Source organism: Hordeum vulgare, chromosome 7H, assembly GCF_904849725.1.
Source record: "Hordeum vulgare subsp. vulgare chromosome 7H, MorexV3_pseudomolecules_assembly, whole genome shotgun sequence".
Lineage (NCBI taxonomy): Eukaryota > Viridiplantae > Streptophyta > Magnoliopsida > Poales > Poaceae > Hordeum > Hordeum vulgare.
In genome coordinates, this window is record NC_058524.1 from 415,478,140 (window position 1) to 415,501,596 (window position 23,457).

Sequence of the window (23,457 nt, forward strand, 5' to 3'; positions counted from 1 at the left end):
TCGGATTTCATGGCTTCTAGCCATTTGTTGGAATCTGGGCCCACCATTGCTTCTTCATAATTTGCAGGTTCATTGTTGTCTAACAACATGATTGTCAAGACGGGATTACCGTACCACTCTGGAGCAGCGCGTGATCTCGTCGACCTGCGTGGTTCAACAGAAACTTGAACTGGAGTTTCATGATCATCATCATTAACTTCCTCCTCAACCGGCGTCGCAATCACAGGGGTTTCCCCTTGCCCTGCGCCACCATCCAGAGGGATGAGAGGTTCGACAACCTCGTCAAGTTCTATCTTCCTCCCACTCAATTCTCTCGAGAGAAACTCCTTCTCGAGAAAAGTTCCGTTCTTAGCAACAAACACTTTGCCCTCGGATTTGAGATAGAAGGTGTACCCAACTGTCTCTTTTGGGTAGCCTATGAAGACGCACTTTTCCGCTTTGGGTTCCAGCTTTTCAGGCTGAAGCTTTTTGACATAAGCATCACATCCCCAAACTTTAAGAAACGACAACTTTGGCCTTTTGCCATACCACAGTTCGTATGGTGTCGTCTCAACGGATTTCGATGGTGCCCTATTTAAAGTGAATGCAGCTGTTTCTAATGCATGACCCCAAAACGATAACGGCAAATCAGTAAGAGACATCATAGATCGCACCATTTCTAATAAAGTACGATTACGACGTTCGGACACACCATTACGCTGTGGTGTTCCAGGCGGTGTTAACTGCGAAACAATTCCACATTGTCTTAAGTGAGTACCAAACTCGAAACTCGGATACTCACCCCCACGATCAGACCGTAGGAACTTGATCTTCTTGTTACGATGATTTTCCACTTCACTCTGAAATTGCTTGAACTTTTCAAATGTTTCAGACTTGTGCTTCATCAAGTAGACATAACCATATCTACTTAGATCGTCAGTGAAGGTGAGAAAATAACGATATCCGCCGCGTGCCTCCACGCTCATCGGACCACACACATCGGTATGTATGATTTCCAATAAGTCACTTGCACGCTCCATTGTTCCGGAGAACGGAGTTTTAGTCATCTTGCCCATGAGGCATGGTTCACAAGTGTCAAGTGAATCAAAGTCAAGTGACTCCAAAAGTCCATTAGCATGGAGTTTCTTCATGCGCTTTACACCAATATGACCCAAGCGGCAGTGCCACAAAAATATGGCGCTATCATTGTTTACTCTAACTCTTTTGGTCTCAATGTTATGTATATGCGTATCGCTATCGAGATTCAATATGAACAATCCTCTCACATTCGGTGCATGACCATAAAAGATGTTACTCATAGAAATAGAACAACCATTATTCTCAGACTTAAAAGAGTAACCGTCTCGCAATAAACAAGATCCAGATATAATGTTCATGCTCAACGCAGGCACTAAATAACAATGATTTAAGTTCATCACTAATCCCGATGGTAGTTGAAGTGACATGGTGCCGACAGCGATTGCATCAACCTTGGAACCGTTTCCTACGCGCATCGTCACTTCGTCTTTCGCCAGCCTCCGTCTATTCCGCAGTTCCTTCTTCGAGTTGCAAATGTGAGCAACAGAACCGGTATCGAATACCCAGGCACTACTACGAGAGCTGGTTAAGTACACATCAATAACATGTATATCAAATATACCTGATTTTTCTTTGCCCGCCTTCTTATCTGCCAGATACTTGGGGCAATTGCGCTTCCAGTGACCCATACCCTTGCAATAGAAGCACTCTGTTTCAGGCTTAGGTCCAGCCTTGGGTTTCTTCGGCGGATTGGCAACGGGCTTGCCGCTCTTCTTCGAATTGCCCTTCTTGCCTTTGCCGTTTCTCTTGAAACTAGTGGTCTTGCTCACCATCAACACTTGATGTTCTTTACGGAGTTCAGACTCTGTGACTTTCAGCATCGCAAACAACTCGCCGGGAGACTTGTTCATCCCTTGCATGTTGTAGTTCAACACAAAGCTTTTATAGCTTGGCGGCAGTGATTGGAGGATTCTGTCAGTGATAGCTTCTTGCGGGAGTTCAATCCCCAGTTCAGCTAGACGGTTTGAGTACCCAGACATTTTGAGCACATGTTCACTGACAGACGAGTTTTCCTCCATCTTGCAAGCATAGAATTTATCGGAGGTCTCATACCTCTCGATCCGGGCGTTCTTCTGAAAGATGAACTTCAACTCCTGGAACATCTCAAATGCTCCATGACGCTCAAAGCGACGTTGAAGTCCGGTTCTAAGCCATACAAGACTGCACATTGAACTATTGAGTAGTCCTCCTTACGCGCTAACCAAGCGTTCTTAACATCCTGATCAGCCGTAGCGGGTGGTTCATCTCCTAGCGCAGCATTAAGGACATAATCCTTCTTTCCAGCTTGTAAGATTAGCTTAAGATTATGAGCCCAGTCTACAAAGTTGCTTCCATCATCTTTCAACTTAGCTTTCTCTAGGAACGTATTAAAATTGAGGATGACACTTGCGTGAGCCATGATCTACAACACAAATATATTCAAAGTGGACTTAGACTATGTTCAAGATAATTAGAGTTCAACTTAATCAAATTACATGCTAAACTCCCACTCAAAAAGTACATCTCTCTAGTCATTTGAGTGGTTCATGATCCACCTACACTATCCCAAGTCCGATCATCACGTGAGTCGGGAGTAGTTTCAGTGGTAAGCATCCCTATGCTAATCATATCATCTATATGATTCATGATCGACCTTTCGGTCTCATGTGTTCCGAGGCCATGTCTGCACATGCTAGGCTCGTCAAGCTTAACCCGAGTGTTCTGCGTGCGCAACTGTTTTGCACCCGTTGTATGTGAACGTTGAGTCTATCACACCCGATCATCACGTGGTGTCTCGAAACGACGAACTGTAGCAACGGTGCACAGTCGGGGAGAACACAATTTCGTCTTGAAATTTTAGTGAGAGATCACCTCATAATGCTACCGTCGTTCTAAGCAAAATAAGGTGCATAAAAGGATTAACATCACATGCAATTCATAAGTGACATGATATGGCCATCATCACGTGCTTCTTGATCTCCATCACCAAAGCACCGGCACGATCTTCTTGTCACCGGCGCCACACCATGATCTCCATCATCATGATCTCCATCAACGTGTCGCCATCGGGGTTGTCGTGCTACTTATGCTATCACTACTAAAGCTACATCCTAGCAAAATAGTAAACGCATCTGCAAGCACATATGTTAGTATAAAGACAACCCTATGGCTCCTGCCGGTTGCCGTACCATCGACGTGCAAGTCGATATTTCTATTACAACATGATCATCTCATACATCCAATATATCACATCACATCATTGGCCATATCACATCACAATCATACCCTGCAAAAACAAGTTAGACGTCCTCTAATTTTGTTGTTGCATGTTTTACGTGGTGACCAAGGGTATCTAGTAGGATCGCATCTTACTTACGCAAACACCACAACGGAGATATATGAGTTGCTATTTAACCTCATCCAAGGACCTCCTCGGTCAAATCCGATTCAACTAAAGTTGGAGAAACCGTCACTTGCCAGTCATCTTTGAGCAAAGGGGGTTACTCGTAACGATGAAACCAGTCTCTCGTAAGCGTACGAGTAATGTCGGTCCAAGCCGCTTCAATCCAACAATACCGCGGAATCAAGAAAAGACTAAGGAGGGCAGCAAAACGCACATCACCGCCCACAAAACCTTTTGTGTTCTACTCGAGAAGACATCTACGCATGAACCTAGCTCATGATGCCACTGTTGGGGAACGTCGCATGGGAAACAAAAAAAAATTTCCTACGCGCACGAAGACCTATCATGGTGATGTCCATCTACGAGAGGGGATGAGTGATCTACGTACCCTTGTAGATCATACAGAAGAAGCGATTAGAGATCGCGGTTGATGTAGTGGAACGTCCTCACGTCCCTCGATCCGCCCCGCGAACAATCCCGCGATCAGTCCCACGATCTAGTACCGAACGGACGGCACCTCCGCGTTCAGCACACGTACAGCTCGACGATGATCTCGGCCTTCTTGATCCAGCAAGAGAGACGGAGAGGTAGAAGAGTTCTCCGGCAGCGTGACGGCGCTCCGGAGGTTGGTGATGATCTCGTCTCAGCAGGGCTCCGCCCGAGCTCCGCAGAAACGCGATCTAGAGGAAAAACTATGGAGGTATGTGGTCGGGCAGCCGTGAGAAAGTCGTCTCAAATCTGCCCTAAAAGCCCCATATATATAGGAGGAGGGAGGGGGACCTTGCCTTGGGGTCCAAGGGAACCCCAAGGGGTCGGCCGAGCCAGGGGGGAGGACTCTCCCCCCCCAAACCGAGTCCTACTTGGTTTGGTGGGAGGGAGTCCTTCCCCCTTCCCACTTCTTCCTTTTTTTTCTTTCTTCCTTTGATTTTTCTTCCTTGGCGCATAGGATTTGGTGGGCTGTCCCACCAGCCCACTAAGGGCTGGTGTGACCCCCACAGATACCTATGGGCTTCCCCGGAGTGGGTTGCCCCCTTCCGGTGAACTCCCGGAACCCATTCGTCATTCCCGGTACACTCCCGGCAACTCCGAAAACCTTCCGGTAATCAAATGAGGTCATCCTATATATCAATCTTCGTTTCCGGACCATTCCGGAAACCCTCGTGACGTCCGTGATCTCATCCGGGACCCCGAACAACATTCGGTAACCAACCATATAACTCAAATACGCATAAAACAACGTCGAACCTTAAGTGTGCAGACCCTGCGGGTTCGAGAACTATGTAGACATGACCCGAGAGACTCCTCGGTCAATATCCAATAGCGGGACCTGGATGCCCATATTGGATCCTACATATTCTACGAAGATCTTATCGTTTGAACCTCAGTGCCAAGGATTCGTATAATCCCGTATGTCATTCCCTTTGTCCTTCGGTATGTTACTTGCCCGAGATTCGATCGTCAGTATCCGCATACCTATTTCAATCTCGTTTACCGGCAAGTCTCTTTACTCGTTCCGTAATACAAGATCCCGCAACTTACACTAAGTTACATTGCTTGCAAGGCTTATGTGTGATGTTGTATTACCGAGTGGGCCCCGAGATACCTCTCCGTCACACGGAGTGACAAATCCCAGTCTTGATCCATACTAACTCAACTAACACCTTCGGAGATACCTGTAGAGCATCTTCATAGTCACCCAGTTACGTTGCGACGTTTGATACACACAAAGCATTCCTCCGGTGTCAGTGAGTTATATGATCTCATGGTCATAGGAATAAATACTTGACACGCAGAAAACAGTAGCAACAAAAAGACACGATAAACATGCTACGTCTATTAGTTTGGGTCTAGTCCATCACGTGATTCTCCCAATGATGTGATCCAGTTATCAAGCAACAACACCTTGTTCATAATCAGAAGACACTGACTATCATCGATCAACTGGCTAGCCAACTAGAGGCATGCTAGGGACGGTGTTTTGTCTATGTATCCACACATGTAAATGAGTCTTCATTCAATACAATTATAGCATGGATAATAAACTATTATCTTGATACAGGAATTATAATAATAACTATACATTTATTATTGCCTCTAGGGCATAATTCCAACAGAAGGGAGGCCAGTAAATGTATCCAAAATTCAAAGTTGAGATCTTACATGATTCTGCAAACAGTTCAAGTAAAAAGGGCAAGAGATACAGTGATTCTGAGAGGGATGTTTCTTGGGATAGCGATCAGGAAGAGGTTACACGCGTGAAGCCTCCACAAAAGTGGGATGACTTGATTTCACGTGTTGTAAATTCAGGGTCAGGCTTGCTTCTGACGACATATGAGCAGCTAAGAATCATACGGGAGAAGTTGCTTGATATAGAATGGGGATATGCTGTATTGGATGAGGGTCACCGCATAAGGAATCCTAATGCCGAGGTAACTCTGGTGTGCAAGCAATTGCGGACTGTGCACAGGATAATTATGACATGAGCGCCTATTCAGAATAAACTTTCAGAACTGTGGCCTCTGTTAGATTTCGTGTTCCCTGGGAAATTAGGCGTCCTGCTGGTGTTCGAGACCGAGTTCTCTGTTCCAATAACTGTCAAAGGGTATGTTAATGCAACACCATTGCAAGTGTCCACAGCGTACAGATGTGCTGTTGTCCTGCATGACTTGATCATGCCGTATCTTCTTAGGAGAATGAAAGCAGATGTCAATGCACAACTTCCCAAGAAAACAGAGCAGGTTCTTTTCTGTAGTTTAACTCAAGAGCAACGTGCTACTTATCGTGCATTTCTTGCTAAGATTCAGGAATGAAATTCAGGAATCTGCCAAGATTGCTCTAAGTGTCTATTTTCTTTCTTGGCTTTTATAACAGGCACTCTGGAAACAGTTTGCCTTGCCGCATCTACGGAGTGGGAGCAGGACATACCTGACCTGCATATCTTTTTCATTTATACATTAGTAATGATGTGACGTACTAACCAATTTTTAGTAACCCTGATGATCCAACTATATATTTTAATCATATATTATTCAGTTCGTATTTGATTCCAACGGTTGTACTTCTGTATCACAGGCTTGTACAAATTAAATCATGAGAATGTCATGGGCTTGCTTGGCTACCGTGGAGAAGGGCATTCTTTCGCCGGTGCTGTTGATTTTTTGAATATGCTTCGAGTTGGCCGCTTTCAATATGTACATGTATAAGCTAGAAAGAGATTTGATCGCCTCAGATATCATGTAATTCCATGTGATGAGAAATAAGTCATTCATCTGTTTGACAAGCAATTTTCTCTTTACTGTACCATATTGTTATTTTTTAGTTGTCATTTAGGTTAATAAGAGCAGGGAGGAGCTTGACGATGCCGTCCGGCGGCATCGTGACCTTGACTAATATTTCTTCCTGATTTTGAGACTAATATTTCTATCAGCTTGACTATTATCACTCTGTTGCATCTCGGTTTATAGTGGGAGAAACCTATTTTAAAGACCTAACTAGCACAACAGTATATGAGATTCAATTCACATCGGTAGGTCAATGGTGGTATGCTCAAACTTCCTATGAGAAGTAAGCGAACTACCTACAGAATGATGCAAAAAATCATAATCCTTGTGTGCACGCTTGCCGCTTGTTGAATGATGATGATTTCAGTAAGTTTGGCTTTCACAGATGAAAAATTTGAATTATGAATTATGCAAATTAATTTTTAAAATAATTATTTTTAGATGAGCATTGTTGTGGTTAATATGATATTAAATTTTTCCTTGTATTATATTATGTTTGATTAGTATATACTGGCATACACGTGCGTTGCACGTGCCCGTGTACTAGTGTAAAATAAGATCACAACTTGCAAAAATAAATGTGTACCAAAAATAATCTAAATTTGCCAAAATAATAAAGAACTTACATAGTATCTTGCAAAACTTTTCGAAACTAAAGTTGGTTCAAGAATGTACAATATTGAAGAAAAAAATGTTTCTTTTAGAAACTATATAAAGTGACCTTACAGAAACTAAAGTAGTTTCTTTCTTTAGTTTTCAAAAATTAAACGAATCTTCGAGAAACTAAAGTTATTTCTTGTTTTATGATAAACGCGCGAGGTGTGCAACACTGAACAAAAGAGCCTACAAAAATATGTAGTCTCTATAGCACAAAAGAAATTGTACATGCTATTCCAAGACAAGTACACAATTGTTCACCTCCACCTACTGTTCCAGAGTTGCTATCAAATATACTACATATCCCAAATCAGGCATGACAGGTCAACTGACCGATGGATTGCTCGGAACCCTGCGTTGCAGTCCACCACCTGCCTCTGCCGCAGGCACCCCCTCCGCCGCATGGATCTGCCCATCGGTGCTTGTCGCCGCCATGGGGGCAGTTGATCTGCTACCATGGTAGACATGCCCGCCGGCGCCCCCTCCACCTCACCATTTGGGGAAACCTGGTGGAGCTGAGGAAACCGAGGTAGACGTGCCCGAACGCATCGGAGCCGACACCACTGGATCATCGGGATCTCCCCCGCTCGTCCGCCCCCGTCGGTGGCACGGGCGTCAGAGGCAGCACACGGTGCGGCGGAGAGGGGCTCTTGGGACGGCGGGGCGGCGGCGAGCGGGGTGGGGGGTGGGGTTGGGATGGCTGGCGAGGTTGGGCGGGTGGGGGCAGGTGCGGGGGTCGGCTGGCGCAATGTGGGGGTCGGCTGGGGGCTGGCGGGGCGGCGGCGGGGCTAGGCAGTCGGGGGGTGGGATGGCTGGTGCGCTGGGCGGGTGAGGGCTGGCGGGGCGGGTGCTGGGGTCGGCTAGCGCGACGTGGGGGCCGGCGGAATGGGGGTCGTGTGGAGGCTGGTAAACATTAAATCTTTTGTAGGATGTAGAACAAATAATGGAAGCCATCACCAAAGGTTTTCCACTCGACACACCATGTAAACTCGGGTGCTTCGAAAAATCGACGACGAAAGTGTGGCTGTCGTAGAAAGTAGAAATTTTAGAAAAAGAAGTAAAGCTGCTAAACAAATAAATCACAGTTCATGACCAGTCCCCCTTGCTCTTCTCTTCATGAATACTAATTAAAGATAAATCTTTAATTCTTTATATATCACGTTCATAACTATTGTGTGATATTGCTAAACAAAAGCTATATCCTTATTTAGTATCACCTCCGTTTCGAATTACAAGATGTTTTTGGATATTTCAGTATGGACCACATACTGACTAAAATGACTGAGCAAACACAGTAAAACATGTCTATATACATCTGCTTCAGAGAAAGTTAAAACATCTTATAATTCGGAAAGGAGGGAGTACTTATGTACAACACACAAATAGCATACCCACAAACCCAGAAAGAGCATATCATTGGGACATGCAAAGAAATGTGTATGAAATACAAAAGCGATGACAAGTGAAGGGCAAGAAAGAGGGATTCAGACGCCAAACCTGTCGAAGGTAATTGATATAAATTTGCCATCTGGCTTCAAAACCTTATGGATACCTTTTGTGCATTTTGGTTACATTATCCACTGTTGTAGGATTGGGGTTGCATGGATCACCACTGTCCACAAACAACACATTCTATCAAAGGATATTTCTGTATAAGTTTATAGGCAATATCTAATAATCTAATCGCAAGATGACAAAAATATCTAAGTTTGGATGCTATGAAAGAACAGAGATGTTAGGATAAGTCAATAGACATAGTGCATCTTTCTGTGTATTTTTTAAGGTGCTGAGTTAAGTATCTTGATTGTTCGAACTGACTCCTTTTCCCTGGTTGTGCAGCTATCCTAACAGTAAAATTGTTAGTTAATTATCAAGATAACATGCAGATGCAACCACCTCATTGGCCAATATGTTGTGTTAAACAACTTGTATTAGTTATCGCATTTGACAACCACACAAACGAATTTTTAACATAGTTATTAACTACGTTAGGAGTGTACCGATTGGTGAGAGGCTCTTCATAGGAGGAGACCTCAATGGAAACATGGGCACATCTAACACAAATTTTGAAGGGGTGCATGTGGGATTTGTCTATGGCATCAGGAATCAAGAAGGAGAAGACATCTTAAGCTTTGCGCTAGCCTACAACATGATCATAGCTAACACCCTCTTTAAGAAGAGAGGATCACATCTAGTGACTTACAGTAGTGGGCAACACTCTAGCCAGATTGATTTCATCCTCTCGAGAAGAGAAGACATGTGTGCATGCCTAGACTGTAAGGTAATACCTCAAGAGAGTTTTATCCCTCAGCATAAGCTTGTGGTTGCTAACTTCTACTTTTGGATTTGTGTCCAGTGGGACAAGCATGCCAAAGTCACGAGAACAAAGTGGTGGAAGCTCAAGGGGCAGGTAGCTCAGGCGTTTAAGGAGAGGGTCATTAAGGAGGGCCCTTGAGAGGAAGGAGGTGATGCATACAACATGTGGATGAAGATGGCGACTTGCATTCGTAAGGTGGCCTCAGAGGAGTTTGGAGTGTCCACGGGAAGTAGAAAGAGAAGCTAAAGATACTTGGTGGTGGAACGCTGATGTCCAGAAGGAAATTAGGGAGAAGAAAGATTGTTTCAGACGCCTATGTTTGGATAGGAGTGTAGACAATAGAGAGAAGTACAAGATGGCAAAGGAGGCCGCAAAGCGAGCTGTGAGTGAAGCAAGGGTTCGGGCGTATGAGGACCTCTACCAATGGTTAGACATGAAGGAAGGCGAAAGGGACATCTATAAGATGGCCAAGATCCGAGAGAGGAAGACAATGGATGTTGACCAAATCAAGTGCATCAAGGAAGGAGAAGAGCAACTCCTAGTGAAGAACGAGGAGATTAATCATAGATGGCGGGAGTAGTTTGACAAGCTGTTCAATGGGGAGAGTGAGAGCTCTACCATTGATCTAGACGACTCCTTTGATGAGACTAGCAGACGTTTTGTGCGGCGAGTCCAGGAGTCGGAGGTCAAGGAGGCTTTCAATAGGATGAAAGGAGGCATGTCGATGGGCCCTGATTGTATTCCCATTGAGGTGTGGAGAGGCCTCGGGGACATAGCTATAGTATGGCTAACCAAAATTTTCAACCTCATTTTTCGGGCAAACAAGATGCCATAAGAATGGAGACGGAGTATATTAGTATCAATCTTCAAGAACAAGGGGATGTTTAGAGTCGTGCTAATTGTCGTGGAATTAAATTGATGAGCCATACAATGAAGCTATGGGAGAGAGTCATTGAGAACCGCTTAAGAAGAATGACAAGCCTGACCAAAAATCAGTTTTGTTTCATGCCTAGGAGGTCAACCATGGAAGGAATTTTCTTGGTACGACAACTTATGGAGAGATATAGGGAGCAAAAGAAGGACTTGTATATGGTGTTCATTGACTTGGAGAAGGCCTATAATAAGATACCGCAGAATTTTATGTGGCGGGCCTTGGAGAAACACAAAGTTCCAGCAAAGTACATTACCCTCATCAAGGAGATGTACAATAATGTTGTGAAATGTGTTCGAACAAGTGATGGCGACAGCAGCAGGGATAGGACAGCAGCAGGGATCAGCTCGGAGCCCTTATCTTTTTGCCTTGGTGATGGATGAGGTCACAAGGGATATACAAGGAGATATCCCATGGTGTATGCTCTTTGCGGACGATGTGATATTAGTGATGATAGTCGGACGGGGGTTATCAGGAAGTTGGAGTTATGGAGGCAAACCTTAGAATCGAAAGGTTTTAGACTTAGTAGGACTAAGACCGAGTACATGAGGTGCGCTTTTAGTACTAGTAAGCACGAGGAGGAGGGGGTGTTAGCCTTGATGTGCAGGTGGTACCCCACAAGGACACCTTTCGTTATTTGGGGTCAATGTTGCAGAAGGAAGGGGATATCGATGAAGATGTGAACCATCGAATTAAAGTCGGATGGATGAAGTGGCGCCAAGCTTCTGGCATTCTCTATGACAAGAGGGTGCCACAAAAGCTAAAAGGCAAGTCCTATAGGACCGCGGTTCGACCAACTATGTTGTATGGCGTTGAGTGTCAGTCGACTAAAAGGCGACATGTGCAATAGCTAGGAGTGGTGGAGATGCGCTTGTTGAGATGGATGTGTGGCCACACAAGGAAGGATCGAATCATAAATGATGATATACGAGATAGAGTTGGGGTAGCGCCAATTTAAGAGAAGCTTGTCCAACATTGTCTGAGATGGTTTGGGCATATTCAGCACAGGCCTCCAGAAGCCCCAGTGCATAGCGGACAGCTAAAGCATGCTGATAATGTCAAGAGAGGTCGGGGTAGACCAAACTTGACATGGAAGGAGTCCGTAAAGAGAGATCTAAACGACTGGAGCATCACCAAAGATCTAGACATGAGCACGGGTGCATGGAAGCTTGCTATCCATGTGCCAGAACAATGAGTTGGTCGCGAGATCTTATGGGTTTCACCTCTAGCCTACCCCAACTTGTTTGGGACTAAAGGCTTTGTTGTTGTTGTTGTAGTAGTAGTTAATAACTACGTTTATACTGGAATTCGGCACACATGATCTTGTCTTCCGCATCTTTTATAATGTGAATGACTGAATGGTCATTCAGATAAGGATAGGAATAACACAGTAGTGTAAATAGCTCCTCGGCCCATCTTCTGAAATTGTGTAATAGATGCAGTTGTGCATTTCCACTAAAACACCAAGTAATACTATCACATACCACCGGTTGTATATATCTCGATGATCTTGATAATATGTTAAAAGTATAGAATCATGTTGCTATATAGCGAGGGCAGTATACTACTCTCTTCGTTCCTAAATATAAGAGCTTTTAGGATTTCATTAGAAACTACATACGGATGTATATAGACATATTTTAAAGTATAGATTCACTCATTTTGCTCCGTATGTAGTCCATAGTAAAATCTTTAAAAGGGCTTATATTTAGGAACAGAGGGAGTATTAGCTAAGACAGTCTATCTGCACACACTTCGGCTGCATTTGGCATTGAGGTGGATTACAATAATCTTGAAGGCCTAAGAAGCTTTTGCTTATTTTGTCATTTGACGAACCAACTTTTTCCTATTTCTCCGGATATTTTTCCTCAGCAGACTGTGCAACTCTAGCCGCTTGGAAAAATCTCTTTGATTTGTTTTTTCCTGTGACACAATCAAGCAAACTCAAATCCCATAGGATTAGAATGGACATGACATTCCATTCCTTTATTTTTCCTATTCCTACAATTCTACAATCCTGCGAATCAAAGAGGCCGTGAATTCACAAGAGCACAGTTCAAGAATTCAAACCAAGTTTTCATGTTGAAGGTGATATTACTGGCCGCATGTCAAATTGCAGGTGTAACCAGGAAAAAAATTAGTGTCTCAACACACATTACTACTATGCAACCACAACCTTTGTTGGTTAATATGTTTGTTATTTTGAGTTGCAGTTAGCGTTAAGCATAGCATAGCTTTTAAAAAATGACAACACAAAATATTGATAGGTTGGAACAGTGGGAGGCATCAAAGTCCACAACACGCATACCATGGTCCCTTTCTCGATCACGAGGTCGAAGCTCTCGCTCTCGAATGGAAGATCAACCATGTCAGCCACCACCACACCCACACCTTCATGTAGCAGAAGTCAATTTCTCACTCAAACGGCCAAATGCAAGCGGTGACAAACATACATGCACAAAGTACATTCCCGACCAAACTGGCGAACTCTACTGACCACTGGCGCCCTGCTCCGCTAGTCTGTCGCGCATCCTCTGGACGGCGACCAGTGAGAGGTTGATGCGGGTGATGCCGCCAGCGACGCCCTCCCGCAAGAGCTCATCCCCAATCCGCGAATTGCCGCAGCCGACCTCCAAAACTTGCTATAATTGCAGAGCACGCAACAAATCACGACACGGTTCAAAATTCAGGAGCTCACGAACTAAGATCCATGAAAGTTATGTGAGGAATCGGGGAAAGAGGCGCGGGGGAGCACGGACCAAGAGGGAGGGAGAGAGGAGCGGGGCGAGGAGGTGGCGGAAGTGGGAGAAGTCCTTGAACCACTCATAGTGCTCCTCCTTGTCGAACCTCCCGTCCCTGCGAAGCCACGAGGCGAGATGCATGGGTCCGCTTCTCGATGGGTGGCTTGGAGCTCCGGGGAGTAGAGCGGAGTGATAAGGAAGTTGTGAGCTACCAGTAGGAGGGGTCGAGGTAGCTGGACGCGGTGCACGGCGTGATGTTGTCAGCCATCGCCGCCGCATGCGGGGTGCGGGTGATTTGCTTGGCAGCCCCTGACGCTGGGAGAGCATGTGCGGGTAGGCGGGGCGGGTGTGGGGGTGGGGGTGGGTGGGCGCGATATCCGGGCGGGCATGGGGCTGGGTGAAGACGTGCAAAGGGTGTTGGGTTGTCCTTTCGTTAACGAAGTCATTTCGTTAACGATGTTTTTAGACATATAATGGTGTGATTAGATAGCTAAGATGACGAGTTGGATCTGCTCTCTCGTGCTTTTTTGTGGTAGTAGATGAAGCAGCAAAGCAACAGAGTTATAGATCAAATTATTACCACCACCTAAATAGAAAAGCAGCCACCCAAGCACAACACACATGAGATGTCTCATGGAGAGGACTAAAACGACACCCAAAACACGAGGAATAAGCGAACCCAAACAGTTTGGGCAAACACCAGCAACATAGTCTAACTTTTATTATTACAAACACCAAGGAAGATGATGATATGCTCATATCCATGCTATCCGCATGAGTCCCCCTCCCCGATGTTTGTCCAGCAGGAGGACAAATGGTCGTAGAGTGTCCTCCTGTGCAGCGTCGCACAGAGCTATCCATTGCTGCAATATCCCTTTTAGCTTGGCAAGGCCGCAACCCAACAATGTCGCCGAGTACGAGGCACTCGCTCACGGCCTCCGGCTTGCCAGAGAGATTGGCATCCGACTGATCCTTTGCTTCGGTGACTCAGATCTTGTGGTGCAGCAAGTCTGTGGTGAATGGGACGCCAGGGACGCCAACATGGCGAGCTACCACTTCCTCATCCAACAGCTCAGTGGTCCTTTCGAGGGCTGCGAGTTCCATGTCCCCAGGGCGGACAATGAGGCGGCTGACACCTTAGCCAAAATCGGCTCCACAAGGCAGGCAATCCCAACTGGCGTCTCCCTCGAGCAATTGCACAAGCCATCCATCAAGCCGTCTCCGGAGTCGGTATCGATCTTTGTACCGGAAGATCCTTGATACGTCTCCAACGTATCTATAATTTTTGATGGTTCCATGCTATTATCTTGTCAAACTTTGGATGTTTTGTATGCATTTTATATATTTTTTGGGACTAACTTATTAACTCAGTGCCAAGTGCCAGTTCCTGTTTTTCCGTGTTTTTGACCTTTTTCATAGGAGAATATCAAACAGAATAAAACCTCCGAAAAGATTTTTTCCGGAACAGAAGATACGCAGGAAGCTTGAGAACCAAGGCAAAAGGTACCGGGGGAGGCCACAAGCCCACTAGCCGCGGCCTGGGGGCGCCTAGCAGACTTGTGGGCCCTGATAACCCACAAGTATAGGGGATCGCAACAGTTTTCGAGGGTAGAGTATCAACCCAAATTTATTGATTCGACTCAAGGGGAAGCTAAAGAATATTCTAAAGTATTAGCAGTTGAGTTATCAATTCAACCACACCTGAAAGATTTAGTATCTGCAGCAAAGTATCAGTAGCAAGGTAGTATGATAGCAGCGGTAGCAATAGTAACCAGTAGCAGCAAAGTAATAGCAGTAGCAACAGAGTAACAACAGTAGCAACAAAGTAACAACATACACAGTGACAGCAGTAGCAGCAAAGTAACGTAGCAAGGACCAGTAGTAAAAGACTCGTAGGCATTGGATCGGTGATGGATGATTATGCCGGATGCTATTCATCATGCAACAGTTATAACACGGAGAGATATGTAACTAGCTCCAGTTCGTCAATGTAATGTAGGCATGTATTCTGTATGTAGTCATACGTGCTTAGGGAAAAGAACTTGCATGACATCTATTGTCCATCCCTCCCGTGGCAGCGGGGTCCTAATGGAAACTACAGGATATGAAGGTTCTCCTTTTAATAAAGAACCGGACCAAGGCATTAACACTTTTTGAATACATGAACTCCTCATACTATGGTCATCTCCGGGAGTGTTTCCGGCTATTGTCACTCCGGGGTTGCTGGGTCATAACACATAGTAGGTGACTACAACTTGCAAGGTAGGATCAAGAACACACATATATTGGCGACAACATAATAGGTTCAGATCTGAAATCATGGCACTCGGGCCCTAGTGACAAGCATTAAGCATGGCAAAGTAGTAGCAACATCAATCTCAGAACATAGTGGATACTAGGGATCAATCCCCGTCAAAACTAACTCGATTACATGATAGATCTCATCCAACCCATCACCGTCCAGCAAGCCTACGATGAGATTACTCACGAACAGTGAAGAGCATCATGGCATTGGCGATGAAGGAAGGTTGATGATGACGATGACGACGATTTCCCCTCTCCGGAGCCCAGAACGGACTCCAGATCTGCCCTCTAGAGGAAGAATAGGAGGTGGCGGCGCCTCCATATCGTAAAACGCGATGAACTCTTCTCCTTGATTTTTTCGAACGAAAGAGGCTAAATAGACCTGAGATTGGAGGCGGTGGAGCTTTGTGGCCCCCACAAGCCTGCCAGGTGCGACCGGGGAGGGGGGGGGGGGCGCCTGGTGGGCTTGTGGGCTCACAGCTCCACTTCCTCCGTTGATTCTTGCGCCAATATTTTTTATAAATTCCGCAAAAATTCTCCTAAATTTTCAGGTTATTCCGAGAACTTTTATTTGTGCGCAAAACAACACCATGGCAATTCTGCTGAAAAGAGCGTTAGTCCGGGTTAGTTCCAGTCAAATCATGCAAATTAGAGTCCAAAACAAGGGCAAAAGAGTTTGGAAAAGTAGATACGACAGAGACGTATCAACTCCCCCTAGATTAAAACCTTGCTTGTCCTCAAGCAATTCAGTTGACAAACTAAAAGAGACAAAAGAAAAACTTTTACGAACTCTGTTTGATCTTGTTGTTGCAACTATGTCTAACTCATAACCAGAATTTCAGCAACATCACAAGCTAACCACATAAGAAAATGACATCTAGGTCTCACAGTAAACTCATATCAATGACATAATCAACTAGCGAGCAAATAATAATAAGTTTCAAACGTCAACACTTCAATCAAACACAATCATGAAGCAGTACGAATAGATGGTATCTCGCTAGCTCTTTCTGAGACCGCAAAACATAAATGCACAACACCTTCAAAGACCAAGGGCTGACTAAACATTGTAATTCATGGCAAAGAAGATCCAGTCACAGTCATACTCAATATCAATTAAAAGCAAAGCATAAAAATGATAGAGGTGCTCTCTAATTGGTGCTTTTATAGAAGAGGATGACTCAATAGAAACACAAATAGACAGGCCCTTCGCAGAGGGAAGCATTGATTTGCAGAGGTGCCAGAGCTCAAGCTTTGAAAATAGAGATAATAATTTTGGGTGGCATGCTTTCATTGTCAACGCAATGACCAAGAGTTTTCACCATCTTCCACGCTACACATGCTATAGGCGGTTCCCAAACAGAAAAGTAAAGTTTTGACTCCCCCACCACCGATCAATCACAATCCATGACTAGCCGAATACTCGGTTGCCGTCCATACCAACATCAATCCAAGGGGAGTTTTGTTTGCAATTATCTTTTCGATTTGAGCATGGAACTGGGCATTCCAATTATCGGCCCCTTTCTCGTGAATGATAGTGAATAAACAGATATCGAGGATAACACGCCTAGCATGGAAGATACTGATAGCCCCCTGTCACCACATGAGCGGTTCGGGCATGGAAAACAGATCATTTCTTGAAGATTTAGAGAGTGGCACATGAAAATTTACTTGGAACGGCAGGTAGATACCGCATATAGGTAGGTATGGTGGACTCATATGGAACAACTTTTGGGTTTATGGAAGTGGATGCACAAGCAGTATTTCGGCTTAGTACAAGTGAAGGCTAGCAAAAGACTGGGAAGCGACCAACTAGAGAGCGACAACAGTCATCAAAATGCATTCAGATTAACCAACATTGAGTGCAAGCATGAGTAGGACATAAATCACCATGAACATGAATATCGTAGAGGATATGTTGATTTTGTTTCAACCACATGCGTAAACATGCGCCAAGCCAAGCCACTTGAATCATTCAAAGGAGGATACCATCCTATCATACTACATCATAGTCATCTCAAAATTCATGTTGGCATCCAAGACAAACCATTATAAGCTCCTAGCTAATTAAGCATGGCATCAGAAACTATGATCTCTAAGTTGTCATTGCAAACATGTTTCTCTCACAACAAAGCTGAATCAGGAACGATGAGCTAGTCATATTTACAAAAACAAAATAGATCGAGTTCATACCAACTTTTCCAGGCTCGGTCACTTCATCATATATCGTCATTATTGCCTTTCACTTGCATGACCGAATGATGTGGACAATAATAAGAGTGCTCGTGCATTGGACTAAGCTGGAATCTGGAAGCAAACACAAAGGAGAAGACAAAGTAATATGGCTCTTTAATAGATAAACAAATATGCATGCGAGAGCCACTAAACATTGTAACCATGGTCTTCTACCTTGACCCAAAGAAAAAGAAAACTATTTACACGGGAAAGCTTCGAACAAGCAAAAGAAGAACAAGAAAATCTTTTTGGGGTTTCTCAAATTATACAAACACATGAAAAGAAAACGAGAAAAAGAAATAAACTAGCATGGATGATAGAGTGGCAAAGTGTGAACACCGACTAACAAAGTGAAAGTGTAAGCAAGAATATAAAGTCGGTGAGAAACACGTACTCCCCCAAGCTTAGGCTTTTGGCATAAGTTGGTCTACTCCCATGGATGGTCCGGGCGATACCCAAAATCATAATGAGGGTTATACGGGAGCGCTGCAGCCACTGCCTGAATAGCTGCCTCACAGAGACGAGCAGCTTTTGCCTCCTTCTCATACTCTTCTGCCTCTCCTCTGGTTATGTAATATCTCCGTTTTACCTGAAAGTCAAAGAGGGCAGGAGCAGGAAGGGTAATATGGAAAACACGCTGCTGGTTAAATATTAACCGGTATAGGAGGGATTCATCATCCCTCTCAAGGAACTGATAGCGTGTCAAAGCGGTGCGATCAAGGAAAGCTATATGGAGCGGGGGATCTCCTTCACGGATGGGTACTCCAAGAAAATTTGCTATGCGAGTGGCATAGATCCCACCAAAGAAATCCCCTTCATTAGCATTATTATTCAGCCTCCTTGCTATTATAGCTCCCATGTTGAAACTTCTATCACCCGTAATTGCGCTCTTAAGAATACTAAGGTCGGGTGCGCAGAGGTGACAATGCTCAATCTTGCCATTAATGCATCTGCCTATGAAGAGGGAAAAATAATGCAAGGCAGGAAAATGAATGCTCCCCATGGTAGCCTGTGTAATATCTCTAGTTTCTCCAACAGTTATACCACAGAAAAAATCTCTAACCGAAGATTTAGGAGGATCATTGAGACTACCCCAAATAGGTATCTTGCAAATTCTATTGAAATCCTCTAAATCCATGGTATATGATTTGTCATAGAGATCAAAGAGTACATATGTATCACGACCAACTGAAAATTTGAATCTACGAACAAAAGAGGCAGTGAGAGCAACATACTGTTCACATTTATCGGAGATGAATTCTTCGAGTCCGACATTGTGAACAAGTGTATCAAACTCGTCTTTGAAACCTGCCTCAATCATAAATTCATCAGAAGGCCATTCACATGGTTGTACCTGCGCGTTCCTTGGTTGGTAAGGATCGGGCTCCCGCATCGCGAGACGGGGACCTCTCTTGCTTGAGGAACCACCATGATAGTTTCTCCTGAACATCTTCCTTTTCTGAAATTTTTAGTGACTCAAAGGAAAAGTGAACAAGGCTCAACTAAACTCGTAGCAACTACTCCCACAAGTGCCTAGAGGCCATATTACGCATCAAAACTACTTGGGACCAGCTAAAATTAGCATGCAAAGCTCAAGAACAGGGTCACCAAGGTAGCAAAAATACGCGAAGTATAAGGCACTAGAGCAAAAACTAATTGGACCAATGGAGGAGTCACTTACCAAGGAGCAATTTCCCCAAAATAGTTTGGTGAATGGTGCTTTGCACAAGGAGATCGAAAATCCCAGCAAGAAGAGCAAGAACACGGGTTTGAGCTGTGAAACGATTTTTTCTGGAGGTAGGAGAAGCAGATGGGAGCTAGAATGAGTGGAGGGGGTGCACGTGGGCCCCACAAGCCTGGTAGGCGCGGCCGGGGGGTGCCCGCGCCTCCAGGGCTTGTGGCCCACTAGTGTAGCCCCTAGACTAGCTCTTCGTCTCAGTATTTTTCAAAAATTCCAGAAAAAATCATACTTGATTTTCAGGACGTTCGGAGAACTTTTATTTTCGGGGTACTTTTCTAGGGGACGCAAAAAACAGAAAACACGGAAAACTAAACTAAATCTATCATTTTTCTTCTAAGCAACCGAAGGTGAAGGCTTGTAATAGAGGTTTGTGACTCCTCGATTCATCCATCTGATGGTCATCGAAAGAAATCCGTCAATGAGGTTGATCAAGTCTCCTTGACAAACTTTTCCAAATAGCAAAAGAAGACGGAGAATTTTCGAATAGTCACTAAGTTACCTCAATGGGGATGTGAATCTCCCCAGCAAGCAAATCATACTTCATCTTAACACGAGGAATAGGGCATTCAAAGCTCCCAATAATAATCGATGAAGTTTTTTCGATAGCATTGATGCAATGTACTCGATATTGTTTCTTCGGAAAGTGCACTCTATGCTCATTACCGTTGACATGGAAAGTGACATTGCCTTTGTTGCAATCTATAACAGCCCCTGCGGTGTTTAAAAAGGGTCTTCCAAGGATGACTGCCATGGCATCGTCCTCGGGAATATCCAGAATAACAAAGTCTGTTAAGATAGTAACGTTAGCAACCACAACAGGCACATCCTCGCAAATATTGATAGGGAAAGCAGTTGATTTGTCGACCATTTGCAGAGAGATTTTAGTGGGTGTCAACTTATCTAGTTCAAGTCTACGATAAAGAGAGAGAGAAATAACACTAACACCGGCTCCAAGGTCGCATAAAGCAGTTCTAACGTAGTTGCCTTTAATGGAGCAAGGTATAGTGGGCACTCCGGGATCACCTAGTTTCTTAGGAGTTCCACCCTTGAAGGTATAATTAGCAAGCATGGTGGAAATCTCAATGTGACAGCCCGATGCCGACGTTCCAGAAGATTCCCTTTTCTTTCCATTTTCGTCGTGTGGGTATTTTCGTTTGTCGCATCATCATCGCATCATGCGCATCATCAGCATTGCATCGGCATCCCGTTGCCGCCCGTTTTCAAAACTTGCGTCCGTTGTTAGTTGCCGGTTCTCGTCGTTGTCCGTTGTGAGCCCGACTGCACACGCACGCGCCCGCGGCACCGTCGAAACCCTGTTTTTAAAGTGTGCGTAAAACTTTCTCTGATTGGGTTGAGATTTGACGTGCGATGTTATTTTAATATGGCTAGGCCGCATGTTAAATTTCGTCACGATCGGAGTCCGTCTGGTACCCGATCGGTCGTCCGTAGCGGCACCGTATCCGGTCTATCGTCGGACGATTATCGGTGTTTGAAAAATCGCTGCCGCGCCGCCCATTTTCCCTCTCGTCTCCGGATAACTACACTACACAGTCACTCGTCCGTCCCGCGTTCGGAATCGACCGATTCCGACCGCACGGTTGGATCCGGGTTGAGATTTCGCTAAACCTAGCCCCCCATTTGTCTATAAATAGACCCCGTGCATTTTAGACAGCCCCTCCCTCTCTGTGCCTCAAACTCCGCGCCACCAACCCCCGAAACCCTAACACCACTCTCTCTCCCGTAGCCTCTCTCTCCCTAGCCGCCGTGGGCCCGCCGAGCCCATCTGAGGCCCGCCCGGGCCCGGATCGTGCCGCCCCCAGCCGAGCCTCTCCCTGCCCGAGGCTCTCGAGCTCCGCCATGGCAGCAGCCGGCCCGCAGTGGGCCTCGCCCCGCCGTCTCCCGTCACGCCTGCCTCCGGCTGCCGCTTCACTGGAGCTTCATCCTTCGCCGTCGGCCAGCTTCCTGCCTCACCGCCGGCTGCCGGAGTTCCCCCCGTCGCGCCTCCCCTTCTTCCGCCAGATCCAGATCGGCCGCAGCCGCCGCTTCGCCGTGGCCTCCCTGTCTTGCCCCGCCAGGTGGGCGATGTCCCCAGATCCGGTTCCCCGCAGCGGAGCCGCGCCGGAGCTGCCAGCCCCCCCACCGGCGCTGAGCTGTTTCCCCGTCGAGCCTGCCGCCAGCGTCCCCTGTTGCACTCGGGAGCGAGCAGGGCTCGAGGGAAGACGACGAGTGTCCCAGCTGGGCCTCGCCCGAGGCCCACCTCGCCCCCGCGGCCCAGGTGGACGACCCCCCAGCGGCCTGCCTCTCCAGCGCGAGCTGGGCCGGCCTCCCTTCGAGGCCGAGCACCGCTCCCCTCCCAACCGGCCCGAAGGCCTCTGGTGAGACCCCTCCCCCCAGCCTATTTTCCGCCTGCGTGCCTTTTAATTATGTAGCGCCCATGCCACTGTAGGCCCAGTTAGGTAGATTCGGCCCGTTGGATAATATAGATGACTTTCGGATTCATTTATATTCCAGAAAATAGATGTATTTTGGAACGTTCGTAAGTTTTTACCCGTAAGTCGGATTGAGGCGTATTGTATATGGTTTTAGGGTAGAATTTCGCGTAGAATCTGAATTTATAACATGCATATTTGTTTGACGTCGTTTAGCATGCCGTATGTACAGTTTTACGTGCTGTCTCGATAGGTTTATTGCCCGTAGTTATTTTCGCGCGTGTCCGGATTGCCCGAACCCCGTAGATAAAATGTTCACGTTTTAGGAACCCCTTTGCCATGTATTTTGGATTATCCTTTGGTATTTTTGCGCGTAGGGATTTGCCGCTAGTTTATTTTCTGTGTTTAGGTTACTATCTTGCATTTACGTGTGGCAATATTTTCGTGTTGGAACCCCACATATTTTATATGTTTTCGGGGTAGAAAAATCCATGAGATTTTTCTGTGCAATTAGTTTTAGCTTTTGAGCAAGTTAGTTCACGCGATATTTTGCCATGTTGCCCTCTTGTCTATTTTGTAGGAATTATTTCGTGCTTCGTTTGATTAAGTTGTCAACTAGGGAGTTGTTCTAGGGTGTTTAGACTAGCCCATGGTAATTTTGGTTGCAATAGAAATGCATGTTTAGGAGTGGTTTGCTTGCTCTCAAGTTGCTAGAAATAAAGCTGATTTGGAGGTGCTGAAATATTTCTAGTCTGGAATCTGTTATATTTTGTTGCTGTTTTGTTTTGCTTCTATCTTGTGATCTGTAGCTCTTTTGAGGTTGGTCCAATGGAGTTAGTTGTAAACCTTGTGCTTCTCTAGCATGTTGTGAATTTTCATGCCATTTGGAGTCCTGTAGCTTATGATTTTGCTGCTGTCAATATGTCTCCAGATCGAAAACTGCACTTTCATGAAGTGTAATTTTCACTAATTCTGAAATTGTGTGTGAGAAGCCATTTTGTGACTTCTTTTCCTAGTGTTCCATGATGCCATGCTAGTTGTTGTTAGTGGTTTTTTGTAGTGATTCTTGCCCTCTTTCGTGTCATGCCTTGGTTGAGTTTATAGAAGTTGTGTAGCTCGTAGTTGTGGGGTATAGAAAATGCTATGTGGCTGATTTTGGCAGTTTGTAGTGATATCTTGTTTTGCTCGGAGTTTTTGATCCGTAGCTCCGATTTGGTCGTGTCCTACATGAAACTTGCTTAGAATCTCGTGTAGTTTCATTTTATCTTGCTGGTTGTATGTTTTGAAGTGCTCGTGACCGTCGTTGCACACATATTGCATTCATGCCATCATATCTTGCGGTGCTTGTATCTTTTGAACCA

The 23,457-nt window shown here is 45.3% G+C and overlaps 1 pseudogene; it reads right to left on the reverse strand.

Moving 5' to 3' along the window:
- Nucleotides 1–8,311: 8,311 nt before the first annotated feature.
- On the reverse strand, nt 8,312–13,655 carry LOC123408996 (annotated as a pseudogene).
- Between the last annotated feature and the right edge of the window lie 9,802 nt (nt 13,656–23,457).